Source organism: Notolepis coatsorum (assembly GCF_963971535.1).
Source record: "Notolepis coatsorum genome assembly, chromosome: 1".
In the NCBI taxonomy this organism is placed as follows: Eukaryota; Metazoa; Chordata; class Actinopteri; order Aulopiformes; family Paralepididae; genus Notolepis; species Notolepis coatsorum.
This window is the reverse complement of record NC_140165.1, coordinates 267,383,106-267,403,600: the sequence shown is the minus strand read 5'-3', so window position 1 is coordinate 267,403,600 and position 20,495 is coordinate 267,383,106. Positions and strand designations below refer to the sequence as shown.

At 41.2% G+C, this 20,495-nt stretch overlaps 1 long non-coding RNA gene across 1 annotated transcript; it reads left to right on the top strand.

Annotated features, from left to right (window-relative positions):
- The first annotated feature begins 12,420 nt into the window (after positions 1-12,420).
- On the top strand, positions 12,421-20,221 carry LOC311236565. The gene is made up of 3 exons (XR_014620223.1): positions 12,421-12,504; positions 12,833-12,890; positions 19,951-20,221. It is a non-coding gene; the product is annotated as an uncharacterized lncRNA (long non-coding RNA).
- The last annotated feature ends 274 nt before the right edge of the window (positions 20,222-20,495 follow it).

Sequence of the window (20,495 nt, the reverse complement as noted above, 5' to 3'; positions counted from 1 at the left end):
GGTGACACGGTTGTGGCGGGGACCACTAACTGAGAATCTGACACAATATGAAACAGTAGTTGTCTTTCAGAAACAAAAGTATGACAGTGTGTGAATGTACCTTGAAATGGATTTAAAAAGCTAGATACATACACCCTTTCACTACCACACTACCAACGGGTTAACCCTTTCACTGCGACAATACAGAAAAATATCACAACTTCATTGTACATGAGAATAATATAGTCTCTTTCGGATGTATATATCTTTTATTATCTCGTTTTCTTACAAAGTACTGTATATCTTTATGTCATAAACTGCATCCTTAGTACTTGTGTGAATTTAGCCGTACTGTATTGTACCCATTCTGCAATCTGTTAATAACGTTTTCAATCAATCACATCATGGGGGGAAATTAGCTAAGGTTTGATTTGTTTATTTAAGATTGCAGAATAAATACAGTAAAAACAACTGCTAATTGGGGTTGCATAACAGAGAGATAGAAAGTCTTGTTTACATCAGGTCCCCATTTTCAATTCATCATGACATACAGATATACAGTACTGTTACATCCAGACATTTACTGTAGTTAGAGTATGGATAAATAGCTAACGTTAAATTAGGCTATCGATATACTAACGTTAGGTAACGTTAGCTAGCTAGCAAGCTATGAACAACCAGTACAGCTAACATGAAACCTACTCTACTTTCGTTAACGTTAGCTGACGTTATGAAAGCTATGATCTGTAATGTCAACTGGATAACGTTAGCTATTTATTCATCTATGCTAATATTGTCAGCTTATTTACTCACCCATTTTGATGTGTGTTTCTCCCGATCATTCAATACATTGTTGATGGTAGAACAATGTAGTTTGAGAAGCTGTGAGTCCGTGACCACTTCCGGTAAAACGATCGCAATTTATCCGGCAACTTATCTAATTTAACAGAAAATTAAAACATCTTTTCAAAATCTTTCTTCACATCTAGATTTGTAAATTCCACATAACCTTAGATGTTGTTCTTTAATGTGTCACAGCAGCACAAACATTCCCCACATTTAACATTCACAAACACTGCTTAACGTTAAACACTAAAACTACGATACCCAGAGCTCATCGCGCAAACCGGAAGCGAACATACGTCATCTCTCCTCGCCACGTCCTTTAACATTCCTCATCGGCAATTTATCTAATTTAAAAGAAAATTAAAACATCTTTTCAAAATCTTTCTTCACATCTAGATTTGTAAATTCCACATAACCTTAGATGTTGTTCTTTAATGTGTCACAGCAGCACAAACATTCCCCACATTTAACATTCACAAACACGGCATAACTTTAAACACTAAAACTACGATACCCAGAGCTCATCGCGCAAACCCGAAGCGAGCACACGTCATCTCTCCTCGCCACGTCCTTTAACGATTCCTCATCGGCAACTTATCTAATTTAAAAGAAAATTAAAACATCTTTTCAAAATCTTTCTTCACATCTAGATTTGTAAATTCCACATAACCTTAGATGTTGTTCTTTAAACATTACGTAGGCCCCTTACCCGCTCGCGAATTGAACACCACCCCATACGTTAGGCTAAAACCAAAGATTTTCGTCCATCAGCCCGTACAACAGCGTAAATACGAAATTTCTCTCCGTTTTAAAGCAATCAACTTATATACGCCAACTCCCGCACACCTTAGCTAGTATCCCTCCGTTTTTAACAACAATCCGACGGTCGCAACATATTTTAAAACACATAATTTGTTGAGCTGGGGACTATAAACAGAACCGGGGTGCACGGAAAGCAATAGGGGGTATCTGCAGAGCCGCAGAGCCAGGCTGGACGGGTTGGAGGCGGTCTGGACAAGTATTAGTGGTCTGGACAAGTATTTGCACTACTGCGCACCATTTTCAACTTCACTTTCGTCTCGTTTACATAGGTACATAGACAGTAATGTTACATCTAGACATTTATGACATGTAATAATAGAGTAAACTTGTAAATAGACAGTAATGTTACATCTAGACATACCAGATCTAGTAATAATAGAGTAAACTTAACTTTCGTCTCAGTAACAATGTTCATAAAGTGTACATCTAGACATGATGTGTACATAGACAGTAATGTTACATCTCTAGACATACCAGATCTCAATAATAGAGTAAACTTAACTTTCGTCTCAGTAACAATGTTCATAAAGTGTACATCTAGACATTTATGACATACCAGATCTAGTAATAATAGAGTAAACTTAACTTTCGTCTCAGTAACAATGTTCATAAAGTGTCGAGTGCTACAGTGTAGGTTAGTTTATTAGGACAAGTGCATGACAGTAAGGTTAGTTAGGGTTAGATTTTTTTTATTTAGATAATGGTTGAAGTAGTGAGTCTTTAGTCGACGGCGAAAGATTAGACGGGATTCGGCTGTCCTAACTGGGGTGGGTAGTTCATTCCACCATTGTGGGGCAAGGACTAAGAATAGGCGACTTCTCTTTGATGACCCGACTTCTCTTTGATGACCCTCCCGGAGCTTGGATAGGAGTAGGAATAAACTGTACATATATGTGACACTGTAAGCAGATGACAAACACAGCTTAGTAAGGAACAGTGAACTTGATGAATGAAGACATTTATACATTATTTCCTAGATCAATTAAAAACAGGATTAATGCATTAAATATCTTTAATGCAAGTGCAAGTAGAAAATGTACCCAATACAGCCTGGTGGTAGCTGTTTATTGCCACCGCTGTCGTCCCAAATAACTTTTTGATGTTGTCCATTCGCTTCTTGTTTTTGTTGAATGAATGAATGAATGAAAACTTTATTTAACAGATTGCAGAATGGGTACAATACAGTACGGCTCAATACATACAATTGTTAAGGGGATGCAGACCTGAGAAAGACGTTTGTCTTGTTTCCATCAGGGTCCTCCATTTTCAATTCATATAGTTGTTGTTGAAGTGTTCTAGGATGTTTCTCATCAGGAACAGATGGGTCGATGGTAGTTGCTGCGTTAAAAAGTAATTGTTCTTTCTCATTTGTGCAAACAGTTGTTCTGCAACTTGACTGTTTACATGTCCTGCAGTTTGAGGGACTATTATTATTATTATTATTACTAGATCTGGTATGTCTAGATGTAACATTACTGTCTATTTACAAGTTTACTCTATTACATGTCATAAATGTCTAGATGTAACATTACTGTCTATGTACCTATGTAAACGAGACGAAAGTGAAGTTGAAAATGGTGCGCAGTAGTGCAAATACTTGTCCAGACCACTAATACTTGTCCAGACCGCCTCCAACCCGTCCAGCCTGGCTCTGCGGCTCTGCAGATACCCCCTACTCACGGAAAGGGCTGTAGCGTATTTCTGTATGCTTAGCCCTGCCCCCAGACTTCAGAATGACCCAATCAAATTTGCCCTATCATTGAAATGCAAATACCAGCAGCTACGTCATGTACCACGCCCCTAGACGTCCGCCCCCAGACGTTGCTACTCATCCCAGCTAGTTCATTCGCAGGTTGCGAATGAACTAGCTGGGTACCCAACTAGTTCATTCGCAGGTTGCGAATGAACTAGCTGGGTACCCAACTAGCTCATTCGCAAAATGATCCTTGCGAATGAACTAGCTGGGTACCCAGCTAGCTAGGTCATCTTTGCGAATGAACTAGTTGGGTACCCAGCTAGCTAGGTCATCTTTGCGAATGAACTAGTTGGGTACCCAGCTAGTTCATTCGCAAAATGGTCCTTGCGAATGAACTAGCTGGGTACCCAGCTAGCTAGGTCATCTTTGCGAATGAACTAGTTGGGTACCCAGCTAGTTCATTCGCAAAATGGTCCTTGCGAATGAGCTAGCTGGGTACCCAGCTAGCTAATGTGTCACCTAGCTGGGTACCAGCTAGCTCATTCGCAAGGACCATTTTGCGAATGAGCTAGCTACTAGCTGAGGCAAAATTTGGTGTAAAGCCTATGGGACAAAGCCGGCTAGTTAACTAGCTAAGACACGTGCTACCTAGCTAGCTGGGTACCCAGCTAGCTGACACATTTGCAACCTAGGTAGTGAGCTAGCTCATTCGCAAATGTGTCTTTGCGAATGAACTAGCTGGGTACCCAGCTAGCTAGGTCATCTTTGCGAATGAGCTAGTTGGGTACCTAGCTAGTTCATTCGCAAAATTGTTCCTGTGAATGAGCTAGCTAGGTACCCAGCTAGTTCATTCGCAAAGACACATTAGCTAGCTGGGTACCCAGCTAGCTAGGTCATCTTTGCGAATGAGCTAGTTGGGTACCCAGCTAGCTCATTCACAAAATGGTCTTTGCGAATGAGCTAGCTGGTTAACGAACTAGCTCATTCACAAATGTGTCCTTGCGAATGAGCTAGCTCGTTAACGAACTAGCTCATTCACACTCTGTTATGCCTGCCCAGCTATACTAGTATGGAGGTGAGGCCTTGCTGGCCTGGTCCTCGCCCCCAAACACCAACACCCCCCGCCCCCAAACACTCATGAATCAGCTAGCTGGTTAACCAACTAGCTCATTCACAAATGTGTCCTTGCAAATGAGCTAGCTAGCTACCCAGCTAGCTGATTCGCAAAGACAAGCTAGCTAGTTGGGTACCCAGCTAGCTAATGTGTCTTTGCGAATGAACTAGCTGGGTACCTAGCTAGCTCATTCACAAGGAGTATTTTGTGAATGAGCTAGCTAGGTACCCAGCTAGCTAATGTGTCTTTGCGAATTAACTAGCTGGGTACCTAGCTAGCTCATTCACAAGGACTATTTTGTGAATGAGCTAGCTGGGTACCCAGCTAGTTCATTTGCAAAAACACATTAGCTAGCTGGGTACCCAACTAGCTCATTCGCAAAATGGTTCTTGCGAATGAGCTAGCTAGGTACCCAGCTAGTTCATTTGCAAAAACACATTAGCTAGCTGGGTACCCAACTAGCTCATTCGCAAAATGGTCCTTGCGAATGAGCTAGCTGGGTACCACGCCCCTAGACGTCCGCCCCCAGACGTTGCTACTCATCTCAGCTAGTTCATTCGCAGGTTGCGAATGAACTAGCTGGGTACCCAACTAGCTCATTCGCAAAGATGACCTAGCTAGCTGGGTACCCAGCTAGCTAATGTGTCTTTGCGAATGAACTAGCTGGGTACCTAGCTAGTTCATTCGCAAGGATCATTTTGCGAATGAACTAGCTGGGTACCCAACTAGTTCATTCGCAAAGATGACCTAGCTAGCTGGGTACCCAGCTAGTTCATTCGCAAGGATCATTTTGCGAATGAGCTAGTTGGGTACCCAACTAGCTCATTCGCAAAGATGACCTAGCTAGCTGGGTACCCAGCTAGTTCATTCGCAAGGATCATTTTGCGAATGAGCTAGTTGGGTACCCAACTAGCTCATTCGCAAAGATGACCTAGCTAGCTGGGTACCTAGCTAGCTCATTCGCAAAGACAAATTTGCGAATGAGCTAGCTCACTACCTAGGTTGCAAATGTGTCAGCTAGCTGGGTACCCAGCTAGCTAGGTAGCACGTGTCTTAGCTAGTTAACTAGCCGGCTTTGTCCCATAGGCTTTACACCAAATTTTGCCTCAGCTAGTAGCTAGCTCATTCGCAAAATGGTCCTTGCGAATGAGCTAGCTGGGAGCCCAGCTAGCTGACACATTAGCTAGCTGGGTACCCAGCTAGCTCATTCGCAAGGACCATTTTGCGAATGAACTAGCTGGGTACCCAACTAGTTCATTCGCAAAGATGACCTAGCTAGCTGGGTACCCAGCTAGTTCATTCGCAAGGATCATTTTGCGAATGAACTAGCTGGGTACCCAACTAGTTCATTCGCAAAGATGACCTAGCTAGCTGGGTACCCAGCTAGTTCATTCGCAAGGATCATTTTGCGAATGAGCTAGTTGGGTACCCAGCTAGTTCATTCGCAAAGATGACCTAGCTAGCTGGGTACCCAGCTAGTTCATTCGCAAGGATCATTTTGCGAATGAGCTAGTTGGGTACCCAGCTAGTTCATTCGCAACCTGCGAATGAACTAGTTGGGTACCCAGCTAGTTCATTCGCAACCTGCGAATGAACTAGCTGGGATGAGTAGCAACGTCTGGGGGCGGACGTCTAGGGGCGTGGTACATGACGTAGCTGCTGGTATTTGCATTTCAATGATAGGGCACATTTGATTGGGTCATTCTGAAGTCTGGGGGCAGGGCTAGGCATACAGAAATACGCTACAGCCCTTTCCATGCACCCTGGTTCTGTTTATAGTCCCCAGCTCAACAAATTATGTGTTTTAAAATATGTTGCGACCTTGGATTGTTGTTAAAAACGGAGGGATACTAGCTAAGGTGTGCGGGAGTTGGCGTATATAAGTTGATTGCTTTAAAACGGAGAGAAATGTCGTATTTACGCTGTTTAAAACGGGCTGATGGACGAAAATCTTTGGTTTTAGCTAATATTATGCGTTTTAAAATATGTTGCGACCGTCGGATTGTTGTTAAAAACGCAGGGCTACTAGCTAAGGTGTGCGGGAGTTGGCGTATATAAGTTGATTGCTTTAAGAACAGAGAGAAATGTCGTATTTACGCTGTTTAAAACGGGCTGATGGACGAAAATCTTTGATTTTAGCTAATATTATGCGTTTTAAAATATGTTGCGACCGTCGGATTGTTGTTAAAAACGCAGGGATACTAGCTAAGGTGTGCGGGAGTTGGCGTATATAAGTTGATTGCTTTAAGAACGGAGAGAAATGGCGTATTTACGCTGTTTAAAACGGGCTGATGGACGAAAATCTTTGGTTTTAGCCTAACGTATGGGGTGGCGTTCAATTCGCGAGCGGGTAAGGGGCCTACGTAATGTTTAAAGAACAACATCTAAGGTTATGTGGAATTTACAAATCTAGATGTGAAGAAAGATTTTGAAAAGATGTTTTAATTTTCTTTTAAATTGGATAAGTTGCCGGTGAGGAATAGTTAAAGGACGTGGCGAGGAAAGATGACGTATATTCGCTTCCGGTTTGCGCGATGAGCTCTGGGTATCGTAGTTTTAGTGTTTAACGAAGACCACTACACTTCCGCGTTACATTGAAATCGGGGAGGAGATTGCGGGGGGAGCATATGAATGAATGTGGACGAGAGCCGTGATGTAAGTGGTTGCCGATACGGCTGTGGGGGTGCTAGAGACATGATCGAATAGACGTTTATGCGCCTCGCTCTCCTGAACACGGCGTGACCCATAACTAATCGATCAGAACTAAATCGGCAGAGAAAAAGCCCATTTTAAAGCACCTATTCCGCATGGACATGCGCAGAGTGCCCATGGAGTCTGGACGACGCGAGATGACGCTCGAATGAATGTGGACTGTTCTATCAGAGGGGGGAGCTTCGGTGGCCAATGTCCTTTCAGCCGAACAGGATAATGAAAAAATGATCCCACTAAATGGCCAGACGCGTCTTATGGCGACATCTACAATTACCTCATTGAGTCTCCAGGTAGACTAATGTTTATATTTAAGTGCAGCGGTCTGTAGCCACTTACATGACCATCGAAGCTCCCCCCTCTGATGGAACAGTCCACATTCATTCATAATCCAATGTACAGTGTTGTTTGTACAGTTGTACAGTGTCCCCCACCCACCCCTCCTACCCAACCCCCCCCCCCCCCCCACTCCTACCCAACATATTGTTTTCTGAATGATATTTACTATTATAGATGTTGCATTAAGTTTAAGTAGAATTAACAATTCCCCCCCAAAATCTATCTACTTTCTCTAAATATCTCTCATGTATCTCTGTACATGTCAAAATACTTCCCAAAGGTCAGTGAATACCATGATCACAACACCAGAGGGAGCTCCACAAATCATGTAAAACCCAGATTCGGCTCAAACAAGGGACTAAACACGTTTAGCAATTATGCCACATCAATGTGGAACGCCCTACCCAAAGCTGTAAAGGAATGTGAATCACTACCCACTTTCAATAACACTCTCAAAAAACACCTACGGGAGACTGCAATTCGAAACTGGCCCCTACAAATGTCCTAACCCAGTTGTACAATAAATGACCAAGTATGGCTTTGTCAGTATTCCAATGTACAGTGTACAATGTGTGTCCCCCCCCACCTCCAATGTACAGCCCCCACCCAACCTCCTCCAATGTAGTTTCTACGTCAAATACACTCTTTTTCTGGACACTTTTGTATCACAAACAGTACTGTATTTGCAAATCTGATATGTCATAAATGTATAGATGTACTGTCTATCTGTATGTCATATATGTTATGATGAATTGAAAATGGGGAACCCTGATGTAAACAAGACGAAAGTCTTTCTCTGGTCTGCAACCCCTTAACAATTGTATGTATTGAGCTGTACTGTACTGTACCCATTCTGCAATCTGTTAATAAACTTTTCAATCAATCAATCAATCAAGATGCTCTATTGTTATGCCTTATTGCCCAACATTACAAAATTGATTATTCTTATTTATACTAACAATGACTAAATTCACACCATTCAAAAGTGTCATTATCACTGTTTTGTTTAGCTAGAATACCTGCACCACAATATAATTTGTGAATTATTAGCCCACTCACCCCCCACAGAGGTGATAAGAGGCATTGAGTTTCAAAAACACACAAATTATTCAAGAACATGCTTGTCAGAGGATGGTTTATTAATCCAGAAATTGTAAGAATTCTATTTACATGATCTATTATGCCAGTAATACTCTCAGTATTCATTCAGTGTACTCATGCATTCACAGGAATATTGTTAATTGTTCAATATATATATACAAAAAAAATGTAATTGTTTAATTTGGGTTAACCTTCTGTCGTGTGGCAGTGAAAGGGTTAAGTGGCACTTTGGTAATTCACATGTAAAATAGAGTGGTTATTTGTGCTTGACAGGTGGACGCCGAACGCTGCCTAGTCAAAGCAAGTCTGAAATAATGTGAAAAAGAGTTCCAGTAAAAGCATTGTAAAAAGTATTTTTTTTTTGCTGTTTAAAAGATATTTTTTCTTGACGTTTCTTTTTATGAAGGAGAGCATGGCGCTGTAATATTATTTAAAGGCACTTAATGCCATTGTAAAATTAAGTGGGAGTGTTGTAATATTATTTAAAGGGACTTGAATGCCATTGTAAAATTAAGTGAGAGTGTTGTAATACAGTACTTTTACCTTACCACTAGATGGCACTATCAGTCACTCTCTTTTTTTTTTTTGCTGCTTAGGCACTCTTTCGAAGTTGGTTTTCGGTTAGAGTTTGTCTTAGAGCATGGCGATAGAACGCCATGATATTCTGTACCCGCAAAAAGCTAAAACAAAAGGCTGGCTGTCACAAAACAGTCACATCTAGAGACCTCAAAACCTACTCTAGCGAGGCCTTTAACCTTGAACTGGAGAGCCTGGACTGGTCAGATGAGCTCAATGGTACACTGGTTGAAGAAACATGGCTTGGCTTCAAAACCAAATTCTCAACAATACTAAACAACATGGCCCCCCTAAGAACCACCAGGGTAAAAAATTGCGCTGAGCCGTGGATGCACACTGAAATACTGACCGTAAAAGTAAAAGTCAGTCAAAGCTTACCAAAAGCACAAGCAGTGAACTCCAAGCCCATGTGACTGAACTCAAACTAGAAAGAAACAGACTAAGAAATGACGTAAACTCCATGATAAAAACTGCAAAAAAAGATCATCAATGACAAAACTGAGGAAAACAAAAATAAACCACATGAACTTTTTAAATTACTCAATAATCAACTAGGCTGCAGTAAAAAACTTAAAATCAGGTTCTCAAACATAAACATAAAGACGGACAACACGCTCATCACAGACAAACTGGATGTAGCCAATTACTTAAACACTTTCTTCACAAACATAGCCACAACACTGATAAACAAACTACCCTCCCACTCAGGGCAGTATGGGGTAGAACACATAGTAGCATACTACAAGAACCTAGGCGTCCAAAAAGACGATTTCAAACTGGAAATGGTAACTACAGATGAGGTACTGTATTGAGCTGTACTGCACTGTACCCATTCTGCAATCTGTTAATAAAGTTTTCATTCATTCATTCATCATTCACTCAAAAAACTGAGCGCCCTCCAACCGAACAAGGCCACTGGCCATGACAACATCCCCTCCAAATTCCTCAGAGACTCAGCAGCCGCCATCACCCCAGTCATCACACACATAATAAACCTCTCCATAAAACAGGGACACGTCCCCAAGGACTTCAAAATTGCGAGAGTAACACCCCTGCACAAAAAGGGCAGCAAATTAGACCCAGGCAACTACCGCCCTGTTTCTATCCTTACATCCATCTCGAAAGTCATGGAAAAAATAGTATACGAACAGGTCGAAAAGTACCTCGCGGATAAAAATCTAATCTACGAATTCCAATCTGGCTTCAGAACATCCCACTCCACTGACACATGCCTTCTCTATTTGAACGACCACATCAAGCAAGAGGTGGACGCGGGCAAATACTGCGGCATGGTCATGCTGGACCTACAAAAGGCCTTCGACACTGTCAATCACACCATTCTGATTGACAAGCTAAAAGCAATTGGTTTTGATAGTCTATCAGTGAGCTGGATGCAATCCTACCTGGAGGGGAGAGAGCAGATGGTGGAGGTAAACGGTACCCTACCCCCCCCCCCCCTCACAGTAAGCTGTGGTGTTCCACAAGGAAGCATACTAGGTCTGCTACTGTTCCTAATTTATGCAAATGACATGTCGTCAGCTTGTGACTGCAACTTGTTCCTTTTTGCGGACGACTCAGCCCTGCTGGTCTCTGACAAGAACAAGTTACAGGTTGAAAAAACCCTCAGCTCAGAACTAGGCAAAATCTGCATATGGCTTGCCGACAACAAACTATCATTACACATGGGCAAAACAGAGTCCATTCTCTTCGGTTCAAATAACAAACTCAGCAAGACCGACGGCTTCTCAGTTACAGTGAAAATGGATTGAAAATGGGGGACCCTGATGTAAACAAGACGAAAGTCTTTCTCTGGTCTGCATCCCCTTAACAATTGTGTGTATTGAGCTGTACTGTATTGTACCCATTCTGCAATCTGTTAATAAAGTAATAATCAGAGTAGGGGTTAGAGAGGGGAGAATGGAAGGTGAGGATCAGGGGTTTAGAAAAGGGCATTTGTCAGTAGAGGAAGTACAGGAGGAGAAAGAGAGGGTGTGGGGGGAGAAGTTGGAGATAGTGGCATTTGTGACAAGAGTAGTGAATACAATAGTGATGGTTAGCAGTAGGACAGAGAGGTTAAAGTTAGTAGTTGAAGCAGCAGTACTAGACATGGGTATGAAGGGGTTGACAATGGGGCAAGTATCAAGGGAGTTAGGGAAGTTAGGGAAGAAGGTTGTTGTGAGTGATCAAGTAAGAGAGTTAGGGAAGGTGGTGGTGAGTGTTCAAAAAGGCCAGAGTCAGCCCGCAGGAGGCAATGAATGACTCATAGATTAGGTTTGGATAGGGTGGTGATGTTAGGGATGGGGTTTTTGTTTTGTGTGTTATGGGGTTGAATGGATTGTATGCAATCCTATACCTGGAGGGGAGAGAACAGATGGTAGAGGTAAACGGTACTCTACCCCCCCCCCCTCACAGTGAGCTGTGGTGTTCCACAAGGAAGCATACTAGGACCGCTACTCTTCCTAATTTATGCAAATGACATGTCGTCAGCCTGTGACTGCAACTTGTTCCTGTTTGCGGACGACTCAGCCCTGCTGGTCTCTGACAAGAACAAGTTGCAGGTTGAAAAAACCCTCAGCACGGAACTAGGCAAAATCCGTAAATGCCCAAAACCCCCACTACCTCCTAATAGACAGTCTCCTCCCCACCGCATGTATATATTCCCTCCCCGCCGTATGTATTTCTCTCCCACCCACCCACCCCCTCCTAATGTACAGTCCCCTCCCCATCATATATACTCTGTCAGGATCTAGGGGTAACAGTACTGTATATTTGAATACCGTTTATGTCACAAATGTATCAGCACTAAATACCTATATGTCCCTATGCCATAAATGTCATGTATGTTGTGTATGTCATAAATGTCTATATGAATTGAAAATGGGGGACCCTGATGGAAACAAGACAAACGTCTTTCTCTGGTCTGCATCCCCTTAACAATTGTGTATTGAGCTGTACTGTACTGTACCCATTCTGCAATCTGTTAATAAAATGTTCAATCAATCAATCAAAGTTTGTAGTCACTTGAACTGTGAATTCTAAAAGACAGACACTTCTAAAAGCACCCCTCCCCCAAAGACTAATGAATTGCGTCACCTCCCCCTCCCCTAAATCCCATTTGTCCAATCACATTCTATCACCGCTCAACTGTATGCAGCTTAACAATTGTCTGTCTATCGTCATATTTTTGGCCACAAGTGGCGCTGTTGCGAGTTTGTGGTGGCGCTGTTACAACATTTAGGAAATAGGAGCAGAGAAGAAGATCCCGATTTACAGAGCTAAGATCAACAAGTTAACGTTAGCGCCGCGGTTTGAAACTTTGAAGGTGAGTGTGTAAACTAGTCAATACGATCTTAAACATGTCACAACAGCAGTCATAGTGTATATTTTCAACAATACGTTTGTTTACCAATAGGTTAAAGTGTTTTTGAGTTCGTGTTGGCTTGGCACTGTTTCAACATTTCGATTTAGGTGACTCGACTCAGTCTCGTGTTTTCTGCTACAGCTACAGCTTATCTATCATAATAACGTTACATGTATGGGAGTTTGCAAAGTTTAAATTGTATTAGCTGTTACATTAATACATTGTGTCCTCCTATCTATCTATCTCAAATCTCACTGTCTATCTGCTATGCTTTTATCTTTTACTCAAGTTTATTTGAAATCGAAGACACTCTGACGTCACGAGACCGCCGCCATCTTGGTATGAGGGTAACAAACTGATTTCTACCATCAAATGTGTAAACTGTTAATATGTACCTCAGTTGCGTGTGGGTCAATGAACACACTTGGGTTTATCAAACCGTGGGTTTAGTCTAGATGGAAATAGGGGTCCACGCGCACCCCCCGGAAATGTTTATGCCACCTGATTTTTCTTAATCCTTAAAGTGTCTACTTTCAGAGTCTGCCAGGTGCCAAGCTGAAATAATGTCCGAAAGGCTCAATTTTTAACCCTTTATTGCACCTAACACAAAACCGAAACATTAAAATTTGATGTAGCAAGACTCAAGAGGCATAATCTTTGAAGAAAACAACATACAGAGACAAATGAATGCATTTTCCCATACAATTCTGACCCTAGGAATTCAATGGAATGGTTATTTTTTTGACATTTTACAACATTTTGACTATTTCTGGACAAAAACAGCAAACAAATGCAAGAAATGCGTGTCTAACCAACTACATTTTTATTTTTCAAACGCATAGTGAATATTTGTTGACAATCAGTTTTTTTTTCAATCCTCCAACTGTTTATTTGGAAATTATATTGGGTACCAAGCTCAAATAATGTCCCAAAGGCTAGTTTTAACCCTTTATAGCACCTAACCCAAAAATCTAAAAATGAAAATATAATGTAGAAGAGTCATAACTTTTGAAGTAGACAACCAATACATTTACCTTTTCATGTCACTACCAACTTGCTGACCTAAACTACTCATCCTCATCGTCACTGAAGAGATCTTCTAATTCAATTTCTTCCATCTCCAGCTCTTCATCCTCATGCTCGTACTCTCCATCCACTTTACCCACAGACAAAGTTATTGTTGGCGTAATCGGTCACCTTGTCAAGGGCTGCATGCTCTTCTGACTCTGCTCTCTGAGCCAGTACCTCAACAAGAGAAGGAGGGAGGATGGGTCCAATTGCCCAGACCGGTTCCAACACCTCCTCTTCTCCTGTCTTCTCCCAGCCCATGCCTGGATCATGTGGTTTTGGGCTCTTGATTATTGCCTTGTCTGCTCTCTTATAGAAGGCTCGCTGGACATGTGGAATGAGACGGACCTTGGCAGGCGTTCCAGGTCTACTTTTGACTTGGAGTCCAGGACTTTGTCAGCGCCGACCATCTTTCTCATCATTTTCACCCGTACTGTGTCAACTGATGTCATCCGTGCTTGGCCATACATAATGCATGTGAAGCTCTCCATCTCCTCTTGAAGCTCATCAGTGACCATCCAGTCTGCACCAAGCTGCCTGAAAGCTTTGTGGAGTTTACGAGTCTTTTCCAGCTTCTTCAGGGGATTCACCTTGCATTTGCCTTTAAAAGCGCTGATACAGTCCTCCCCAGTAAAGTCGTAGAATCCCAGCAGTGTGCTACAGTAGTCGGGGCCCAGTAATTCCTCAGCAGCAGGGGTAAAGTTGGCATTCTTGGGGAATTTGGGGCCAACTCTTTTGAATGCCAGCTCTGGCAGCGTCTCGGGAGGCGTGATCTTAAGGCTTCTCATCTTGGATGACCTGTCATAGAGAGGAAGGGTCCTTTTCTTGGTGCTCACATGGCTCTCCTTCACTTCTTGAATCATGATTCCCCCGGCGCTGTTTACCACATTTGAACCATGAACGTTGGTGGTGATTCTGTTCAGGTTGTCCCACTCGCTGTGAAAAACAGTGTTTCCCTCGCCAGTGGTGATTTCAGGGGTCATGTTGGTGGACATCTCATCAAAAGCATTGGCCATGGCTGTCTCAAGTTCCATACTGAAGTCGTATGTCTCCGAGTGTCCTAGTCGTGAAAGGATGGTTGTGAGCTGTAAAGAATAAGATAAACAAATGTTTTTTTGTATCAATATCAAATACCTGTATGAAGCATAGTTGAGCAATGACAATGTAGGACCTCATAAGCAATAAGTTAGTTGATCACTCACCTGTTTGCTTCGATAGAGGTGCCGAAGTGTGGCACACAGGAGGATGTGCTTTTGGAGTTTCACTTCACTTGCTGTTAGTTGCTGCTCGACACTAGGGCTGCACGATTTTGGGAAATAATCTAATTGCGATTTTTCGGACAGATATTGCGATTGCGATTATAATTTTTTTTAAGCAGCCCCACAGAGGTTTATTGTAAAATGCGGCTTGCATCTGGCCTACGCGGTGGGTCTGTTCGGGACACAGAGTCTGAACATTTTTCTTTTTACCTGGGAATCGATACCGGTACGGTACCCAACGGTACCTTTTTTTCCCTGTACTTTACTCTCCCTCTCTGAAGTAAACTTCACAACACACAATCTAAAACCCCTTACCTCCCTCTCCCAAACTGTTCCTACAACAATTTTTTTTATGTTGCATGATCATGTATATTTTGTATTATAATTTTTTTTGTGTTTAAATATCAACATTATCTGGCAATCCTCAGTAAATACTATCAAATGAGATATGAGACACGTGCACACACACACAGAAAAGGAGAATTGCTTAAATTATTTTAGAATACTTCAGCTAATGAAGTTAAATGTTTATTATCAACTATCCAGTTCGTTTTTATAGTGCAACGTTTTTCTACATTAATTGAACCAGTAGAGAGAGATGCCCCCACCCCCCCCCCACCCTTTCCTTACTCGGCTCAGATGTTTTCTCTGACTTGAGCAGGGTTAGCTAGGAACAGCTTTCTCAAGCTTCGCACCTTGGGCATGGAATGGGCTACAGGACCATTATCCACTTACACCCCAGTCTCTCTTGGTGAATTTAAATCTGTATTACATAACTTCCTACAAGAAGAATGTTGCTGCTTTCTGTAGTCGGGTCCCAACTGCAAAATTACTGTATTACCCTGTATTATACACTTTTACTATCATGTAGACTATTCTGCTTTGTTTTTGTGTTTACATGTGATGTATTGTATATATTGTATACATGCACATTTATTATGTTCTTGTGTGATGTATCGCAAATTTTTATTGCTGTGTGATGTATTGCAAATGTTATTGCTGTCATCTTGGCCAGGTCTCCCTTGCAAAGGAGATCTTGTCTCTCAATGGGACTTCCTGGTTAAAATCTTATTTATTTAATTTTTTTTTAATTGCAGGCGATTTGATAATTGCATCATTACAAATTGCGATTTCGATAAAAATCGATTAATCGTGCAGCCCTACTCGACACACATCTTGTGTAATCGAATAGACCAGCCTCTGCGTCTTCTCACACTTTTCTTCATCAAGTGTCCCAGTCACCACTGAGCTCAGAAATGGTACAAGATGCTCTGGGAGCAGTTCATCCATTTTCACAGCATCCAGCTTGTGTGCAGTTGGGGGCCATGGTAGCTCCTTTGACTCTTTGAATGCCTTTTATAATGTGAGAATTGAGGGTGAGTGCTGCTTCTTGTAGTTAATCAGATGTTCCAAGTTTGTACGCACATTTAACTGCTTCATCTACAGTAATGCTTGAGCTGTATATAAGGTTCAACTCTAGAATATTCACTATGTGCTTTAAAAAATGAAAAGGTAGTTGGTCATACACACGTTTGGTCATTTCTTGCTGTTTTTGTCCAGAAATACAGTCAAAATGTTGTCAAATGTCAACAATAACCATCCCCTTGAATTCCTAGGATCAAAATTGTGTGGGAAAATGTATTTTCGCTCTGTAAGTCGTCTACCTCAAAAGTTATGCCTCTTCTACATTATATTTTCATTTAAAAAAATTTGGGTTAGGTGCTATAAAGGGTTCAAACTAGCCTTTGAGACATTATTTCAGCTTGGTACCCAATATAATCTCAAAATAAACACTTGGAGGATTGAAAAAAAAAAATTATTGTCACCAAATATTCACTCTATGCGTATTGTATTGTATTTTTTGTCCAGAAATACAGTCAAAATGTTGTCATGTCAAAAATAACCATCCCATTGAATTCCTACGGTCAGAATTGTATGGACAAATGTATTAATTTGTCTCCATGTTGTTTACTTCAAAGGTTATGCCTCTTGCTACATCACATTTTAATGTTTCGGTTTTGGGTTAGGTGCAATAAAGGGTTAAAAATGGAGCCTTTCGGACATTATTTCAGCTTGGCACCTGGCAGATTCTGAAAGTAGACACTTTAAGGATTAAGAAAAATCAGGTGGCATAAAAAGTTCCGGGGGGTGCGCGTGGACCCCTATTTCCATCTAGACTAGTTTATTTAACATCTAGTTGTGACGTGACGACAAGAGCAGGTTCACAGTAGCGAGGCAGTTTGTAAGCAGTAGTACTACAGGTACGGTGGCTCGTAGTAGACGATAGTCAAACTGGATAATCATTTAGCCAATGATCTACAAAATGCATGCGTTGAGCTCCGTTTTTATTACATGGAATTATAAACAAAAGGTCAAGAGCAATGTGTTTGGTTAGCAGACATGTCCAAAAAAGGAGTAGAGGGAAGCTAAGCTTATTGATCCCTACCCCCTTACATTTATGTTTGTTCTTCCATTAATTTGACTAGATATAACATAATTTAGTATAGGGCTGGGCGATATGGAAAAAAATCATATCGCGATAACGATATGATAATTTTATTTTATTTCTCGATATCGATAATTATCGAATTGTTATAAGTATAAAAAAAAAAAAAACTTTTTTTTTTTTTTTTTTAACAACAGATGTTTGTTTATTTTGCAGAAATTCTTTGTCATTGCCGCCATCTTCAGTGTTACATCCCCTCACACTCCAGTTCTCAGGCTGCAGCTGGTTTAAAAGCTAAAGTAAACCGGCTTCTCTGCTGGCTGTGGCTCCAGAGGAGTTGAACTGTTCTGGCTCTGCTAGTTTATTTTCGATCTTTTGGCGCTTTTTTGGTGGACAAACCACCGCACTGTGACTCGTGACTGGAGTCTAGTTCTGCTAGCACACATAGCCTACTGTGTACAGATGGTTTCAAAATGTATTTTAAATTAGAAAGCAAACAAAATAAATGGACAAGAGAGAAATAAATCTGAATTTGGTCAGTATTGTCATTTGGACAAGCAAAGCCATTACTTTAAGTTGCAGGCAAGAAAGACAAGTCTGTCCACTGTCTCTGGTTTTAAAACTGCCCTGTTGCAGGTAAAAAAGGAAAAAAAAGATTTTTCGATTTTTTTTTATTTTGATATTCGATATCGATTATTAAAATATATCGCGATATTTATCGTTATATCGCCCAGCCCTAATTTAGTATATTACAATATAGAATATACTTTTACTTATACCGGTATTTAAAAGAGAAAAATCAAATAAAATTGATTCACTTGACAGCAGTGAATATAGTACAGCACTACATAACACAATATAACATAACTTTGTTTATCCTCATTACTCATTTCTGTATTTCTCTAATGTGTGTTTTTTTTAGCTGCTTTTTAAATTGTGCTACATGTTTACTCAGTTTGATGTATTCAGGTAAATTATTCCACAACTTCACTCCACACACCGATATGCACATGCTTTTCAGCGTAGTGTGTACCATTTGTTGTTTAAGATTCCCTCTCCCTCTTAAGTTATATTCTCCTTCCCTGTCTCTGAACCATTTTTGAATGTTGCCTGGGATTAGTTTGTATCTGGCTTTGTATACAATGAGGGCAGTTTTTAAATCCACTAGATCCATACATTTCAATGCTTGTAGCTTTATAAATAAGTTATTAGTGTGTTCATAATATCCTACATTGTTGATTATTCTTATTGCTTTTTTTGCATGGTGCATATTGGCTGTAGAGTGCTTTTGTAGGTATTACCCCACACCTCCGCACAGTAGCTCATATAGTCATATACCATAGGAAGAGTGTACAGTACAGTGTATACAGTGTTTTTTGGTTTAGAATGTGCCTTATCTTGCATAAAACACCAACACTCCGTGCCAATTTAGTCCTGACATATTTGATATGAGGTTTCCAGTTGAGTTTGTTCACAGTATCCATAATTTCATTTTTATCCGTTTTTCTCAAGAAGATGGTACTTGTGTTTCGTTATATAAAATAATTAGAAACACCTCCCCCTTGTGGCGGGGTTATCTCCTCTGCCAGTTTACATTAACAAAGAATCTGTTGAATCTTTCTGCCACCTCATTTTTCTTACTTACTGACTTTCCCTCATCTATAAATTAATCTGGAAAGCCAGAACTGTTGATTTATTTCTTAGAATTGAGTTTCGAACCTGTCCATCTCACAACTGATGTCTCTACAGGTGTGTGTGCGTGTCGTGGTGGCTTGGGGCGCAGCGACACGAGAAGGCCTGAGCTCAGTGTTTTGGGCACATGTAGTGATGCACGATATATCGGCCGCTGATATAATATCGGCCGATATGGCCGTTTTTTTACACATCGGTATCGGTCCGATATCAAGATTGGGCCGATATAAAAAATTATTATTATTATTTTTTTTACATGTTTTGGCCTTAAAGGGGAGATGAAGCGTTAAACAATATGAGCCTAGTTTGTTTGTTGTGTACCTTGGGTAAGACATGGTCCTATAATCAAATGTGAAATCCTGCTTATTTGTCTGAAAACTCAAATGTAATTTCCCTGTTTTTGCCATGGGCGCTGCCAGTTCAGTGTCGCTATGTGTTTTTTCTTAAAGTATTCAATTTAATATTTAATATATTTATTATTGTTGTGAGAGTAAGAATGCTTAAGTGCCTGTAGTCTGTAGTAAACTGTGCCGTACTGTGTTTAAGCCAGAGCAGCAGACGGAGGACCTGTTGGTTCTGACCGAGTCCTGGTTCTGCCTGCTGTCCCACCAGCCCATAGACATGTTCCGGGGAAATCAGCACACAGCCTGAGCTGCACTGTGGGGCGATGAGCATATTCACTGAGTACTGAGCACAATGTTGCCACTGTCTCCTCCATAGACATATATAAAGACTAGATGACTCACTGGCCAAGTTAGTAGACAACATTGTCCTAATAAATTAAATGAGTCATATAAATCTTCAATCGCAGCAGGGACCTCAACAGGTTTTCAGCACATTTTATTATCATAAAATGTGCTTCTTGATATGAAAATGTGCTTCTTGATATGAAAAGTATCTGACTGATGCACCTAAATTATGTATTTCTGTTGTTTGTCTCAGGTGATGTGATTACTCAACAGTTTGGGGACTTTCTGTCTGTTGAAGCAAGAGATAACGGCTTCCTCGCCTACGGGAAGGCTGGGTCCTGGTCCTGGCCCAGCTCATCACAAAATCCAACACCCTCAGGAAGCGCCAGAGAAAAGATGGTGGAACTAAAAATGGTTGAAGCAGAATTGGAGAAGAGGGCCATAGAACTGCGATACATGCCCCCCACATGACATTATATACATTGGAGAGTATATACATTTGAGGGGGAAGAAACTGTACATTGGAGGAGGTGGGGGTTAAGTAGGTGGGGGGGGGGGGGGGGACTGTACATTGGAGGTGGGTGGGGGGGGGGGGGGGGGGTAACTGTTCATTGGAGGGGGTTGGGTTATAGTCCAGTCATTATAGGCCAGAATTAGGCTAAACCTAGGACAAATTGCAACATTAGCAAACTCAACTGATTTTGTATCCTCAATATGTCTTTAGTGAGAGAAAAAAAGTCCCAAGGAATCCCATCATGGGAAATGTGTTTTTTTTCAATGTTTTGTTACCCCTATAGT